The following is a 5,494-nucleotide window of genomic DNA, read 5'->3' as shown; positions in this document are numbered from 1 at the left end:
AGGCATCTACACTGTCAAGAAATGCCTCTGAGAAAGAAGGGAGAAATCTGGAGGGGTTGCGATGAGACTAGATGGGGTCTGAGGGGACTGCGGGCCCAGAAGAGAGCTGGGGGGGCCCATTCTGTGGAAAAGAGGGATCCAGAGCGCACTACAGGGGTGCTAAGGCGTCTGCATGGTCAAGAAATGCCTCTAGGGAAGAAGGGAGAAATCTGGAAAGGTTCCAAGGAGACTAGAGAGGGTTTAAGGGGTCTGGGGGAGCAGAAGAGATCTGGGGGCCTCATTCTGTGGAAGAGAGGGCTCCAGAGTACACTACAGGGGTGCTAAGGCATTTACATAGTCCAGAAATGCCTCTGGGGAAGAAGGGAGAAATGTGGAGGGGTTGCAAGGAGACTAGAGGGTGTCTAAGGGGTCTGGGGGGCCACAAGAGAGCTAGGGGGTTCCACTGTGTGGAAAAGAGGAGTCCTAAGCACACTAGAGGGGTGCTAAGGCATCTACATGGTCCAGAAATGCCTCTGGGGAAGAAGGGAGAAATCTGGAGGGGTTACGAGGAGACTAGAGGGTGTCTAAGGGGCCTGGGGGGCCACAAGAGAGCTGGGGGGCCCAATTCTGTGGAAAAGAGAGCTCCAGAGTGCACTTGAGAATGCTAACCCATCTACATAGTCCAGAAATGCCTCTGCAGAAGAAGGGAGAAATCTGGAGGGGTTGCGAGGAGACTAGAGGGTGTCTAAGGGAGCTGGGGGCCCTCAAGAAAGCTGGGGGGCCCCATTCTGTGGAAAAGAGGGGGCCAGAGCGCACTACAGGGGTGCTAAGGCGTCTGCATGGTCAGGAAATGCCTCTGGGGAAGAAGGAAGAAAACTGGAGGGGTTGCAAGGAGACTAGAGGGTGTCTAAGGGGTCAGGTGGGCCCAGAAGAGAGCTGGCGGACCCCATTCTATGGAAAAGAGGGCTCCAGAGTGCACTAGAGAGGTGCTAAGGTGTCTACACTTTCAAGAAATGCCTCTGGGGAAGAAGGGAGAAATCTGGAGGGATTGTGAGCAGACTAGAGTGTGTCTAAGGGGTGTGGGGGGCCACAAGAGAGCTGGGGCCCCACTCTGTGGAAAACAGTACCCCTCTACTGCGCTCTGGAGGCCTGTTTTCCACAGAATTGGGCCCCCCAGCTCGTTTCAGATGCCCCAGACCCCTGAGACACCCTCTAGTCTCCTCGCAACCCCTCCAGATTTCTCCCTTCCTCCCCAGAGACTTTTCTTGACCATGTCGACGCCTTAGGGGTCCAGAGCGTACTAGAGGGGTGCTAAGGCGTCGACATGGTCAAGAAATGTCTCTTGAGAAGAGGGGAGAAATCTGGAGGGGTTGCGAGGAGACTAGAGGGTGTCTGAGGGGTGTGGGGGGCCAGAAGAGAGCTGAGGGGACCCATTCTGTGGCAAAGAGGGCTCCAGAGCACACTAGAGCGGTGCTAATGCGTCTACATGGTCCAGAATTGCCTCTGGGGAAGAAGGGAGACATCTAGAGGGGTTGCGAGGAGACTAGAGAGGGTTTAAGGGGTCTGGTGGGCCACAAGAGAGCTAGGGGGTCCCACTGTGTGGAAAAGAGGAGTCCTAAGCACACTAGAGGGGTGCTAAGGCATCTACATGGTCCAGAAATGCCTCTGGGGAAGAAGGGAGAAATCTGGAGGGGTTGCCAGAAGACTAGAGGGTGTCTAAGGGGCCTGGGGGGCCACAAGAGAGCTGGGTGGCCCAATTCTGTGGAAAAGAGAGCTCCAGAGTGCACTAGAGAATGCTAACCCATCTACATGGTCCAGAAATGCCTCTGGGGAAGAAGGGAGAAATCTGGAGGAATTGCGAGGAGACTAGAGGGTGTCTAAAGGGGCTGGGGGCCCTCAAGAAAGCTGGGGGGCCCCATTCTGTGGAAAAGAGGGGGCCAGAGCGCACTAGAGAGGTGCTAGGCAATCTACATGGTCCAGAAATGCCTCTGGGGAAGAAGGGAGAAATCTGGAGGGATTGTGAGCAGACTAGAGGGTGTCTAAGGGGTGTGGGGGGCCACAAGAGAGCTGGGGGGCCCAATTCTGTGGAAAAGAGGGCTCCAGAGCACACTAGAGGGGTGCTAAGGCATCTACACTGTCAAGAAATGCCTCTGAGAAAGACGGGAGAAATCTGGAGGGGTTGCGATGAGACTAGAGGGGGTCTGAGGGGACTGCGGGCCCAGAAGAGAGCTGGGGGGGCCCATTCTGTGGAAGGGAGGGATCCAGAGCGCACTACAGGGGTGCTAAGGTGTCTGCATGGTCAAGAAATGCCTCTGGGGAAGAAGGGAGAAATCTGGAAAGGTTCCAAGGAGACTAGAGAGGGTTTAAGGGGTCTGGGGGAGCAGAAGAGATCTGGGGGCCTCATTCTGTGGAAGAGAGGGCTCCAGAGCACACTACAGGGGTGCTAAGGCATCTACATAGTCCAGAAATGCCTCTGGGGAAGAAGGGAGAAAACTGGAGGGGTTGCAAGGAGACTAGAGGGTGTCTAAGGGGTCAGGTGGGCCAGAAGAGAGCTGGCGGACCCCATTCTATGGAAAAGAGGGCTCCAGAGTGCACTAGAGGGGTGCTAAGGTGTCTACGCTTTCAAGAAATGCCTCTGGGGAAGAAGGGAGAAATCTGGAGGGGTTGCGAGGAGACTAGAGGATGTCTAAGAGGCCTGAGGACCAGAAGAGAGCTGGGGCCCCACTCTGTGGAAAACAGTACCCCTCTACTGCGCTCTGGAGGCCTGTTTTCCACAGAATTGGGCCCCCCAGCTCCTTTCAGATGCCCCAGACCCCTGAGACACCCTGTAGTCTCCTCGCAACCCCTCCAGATTTCTCCCTTCTTCCCCAGAGGCATTTCTTGACAGTGTAGACACCTTAACATCCCTCTAGTGCGCTCTGGACCCCTCTTTTCCACAGAATGGGGCCCCAAAGCTGTCTTCGTGCCCCCAGGCACCTCAGACACCCTCTAGTCTCCTCGCAAACCCTCCAGATTGCTCCCTTCATCCCAAGAGGCATTTCTTGAACATGCAGACGCCTTAGCACCCCTCTACTGCGCTCTGGACCCCTAAGGTGTCTACATGCTAAAGAAATGCCTCTGGGGAAGAAGGGAAAAATCTGGAGGAGTTGCGAGGAGACTAGAGGGTGTCTAAGGGGCCTGGGGGGCCACAAGAGAGCTGGGGGGCCCCATTATGTGGAAAAGAGGGGACCAGACTGCACTAGAGGGGTGCTAAGGTGTCTACATGGTCCAGAAATGCCTCTGGGGAAGAAGGGAGAAATCTGGAGGGGTTGCGAGGAGACTAGAGGGTGTCTAAGGGGTCTGGGGGGCCACAAGAGAGCTGGGGTGGGCCCCATTCTGTGGAAAAGAGGGGTCCAGAGCGCACTAGAGGGGTGCTAAGACATCTACATGGTCCAGAAATGCCTCTGGGGAAGAAGGGAGAAATCTGGAGGGGTTGTGAGGAGACTAGAGGGTGTCTAAGGGGACTGGGGGGCCCGAAGACAGCTCCAGGTCACAGCAAGCACCCCAGTAGGGGTGTTCTGAGCAGATGAGGAGTTTTAAGGGGACCAGGTGGCCAAAAACCCAACTGTGGTCAATCAGGACAAAATATGAAAGGTTTCTGAGGAGACCAGCTGTTCTCTAGGAGGACTGGGGTCCAGAGAACAGCTCTGGGGCCATACCAGCACCCCAGGAGGCATTCTCAGCAGAGCAGAGGGCTCCTAAGGGGCCTATACAGCCAAAATAGGAGAACTGGCTAACAAGGAAGACCTCAGGAGGTGCTCTGAGGGGACAGGAGGGGATGGATTTTGCGCAGACTAGGGGACGCATAGAGGTATGTGAGGCACAACCAAGGAAGACAGAGGAGCCTTAAGGGGACTGGAAGGAAAGGGGAGCGGAAGGAAAGGGGATCTGATGGGACAGAGGGCACATGGAATGGTCATAGGGATAGGGCATAGAGAGGACTCTACAGTGCAGCCAACGGAAAAGAAGGGCCGTAGGGCATACTGAAAGGGTGCAATGAATGCATAGGGTTCTGGGGTACCCCCAAGGCAAACCAAGGCGTCCTGAGGGGAGCGTGTGGCACTCAGAGGGGTTCTGATGGGGCTAAAGGGCTAGGAGATGGACCCTAAGGGGCTCAGAGGGCAAAGAGAGGCATCCTGAGAGGACTAGAGGGAAAAGCAAAGGCTCTGAGATGCATCAATGGCAAACAGAGAGGTTTTGAGGAGACTAGAGGGAAAAGAGGGGGGACTTAATAGGACAAGAGGACAAACATAGGAGTCTTGATGCTACCAGAGGGCCTACAGACACCAAATGTCAGAATAACCTTGCAGGAACTAGAAAGAAGCAAAGAATTTTGAAGGGACAAGAGAACAAATGGAGTGCCTTAGAGCACACCTAGAAGCAAATGGATTGGTCCTGAGGGAACTAGGGAGCAAATGGGTGAGTCCTGGGGGGGACATGGAGGAAAACTGAAGGTTCTGGGGCATTAGCTCACCTGCCATAATCTTCCTGTGTGGAGCCTGCTTCTTCCCTCTGAGAAGTTGGCCTTTGCTTTCATTGCACAGGCAGCTGTGAGCTGTTGCGTAGTCTCGGCAGACAAGTTGGGGATCGCTGCCCAGGCAGTCGTGACCTGCAACACTGCATGCTCAGAACAGTTCTCAGGAAGTCACGCGTACTCATAACCTGAAGAGCAAAAAGCAAATCTCTCTTAAGGTCAGTTTTTATTTCATCATAGGAGCAAGTTTTCCCTCTCTGCTGCACTGTACTGCCTCTAACAGCACACCTTCCTCATCACCATTTTCCCCTGCTCCTTTCACTCCTCTCAGTTGCCCCCGCGTCTTAGATCTCTAAAGCAGCTGTTTCTCATCCACAGGTACTTTCCTGTCCTGCTGCCGATTCACCCCCCGTTTGTCCTATCCTTTGGCCTAATTCTTAGCCGCACACGCCTTTTGATCTGGCAAGCAGCTCAGACAGAGCAGAGGGCAGCAAGAAAGGTGGATCTGAATGTAGTAGACTTGGGCACCAAGCAAGATGGAAGCAGCAGCAAGGCATCAAAGAGAGAGCATCTTTGTAAAGAAAAGAGATATAGTTCCAGGCTACCGGGGATTCTCTGTACCTGTGGCCAGGGCTCCTGCCTGCAGGCTCTTTCCACACTGTTAAAGGTAGCTGAACGCAGTGCCCTTGGGAGGCAGTGACATGGTGTCCCCGGTACTGCTGTGGGGTGGCTGTTCCAGGGTCTCTCAGGCTGTTTTGGGGTCCTTGGACAGAGACAGTGCTGTTCACATTTCCTTGAGGACTTTCCCTTGCGCTCCACAGCAGGACAGCTCTGCGCCGTGCCCTCCCAGCACTGCCACTCCTCATAGCTGCTGCCTAATTGGCCCCAATCTTGAGCAAAGCTACAACCACCAGGAGCCTGCAGGGCCCCTCCTACTCTCCCTGCCCTCCCCATTTCCAAGAGGGACAGCCCCAGCCCCTGGGGACAAGCCTGCCTGGTCAC

The sequence above is a fragment of the Dromaius novaehollandiae genome, chromosome 26, assembly GCF_036370855.1.
Source record: "Dromaius novaehollandiae isolate bDroNov1 chromosome 26, bDroNov1.hap1, whole genome shotgun sequence".
NCBI lineage: Eukaryota > Metazoa > Chordata > Aves > Casuariiformes > Dromaiidae > Dromaius > Dromaius novaehollandiae.
Note: the sequence above shows the minus strand (reverse complement) of the source record.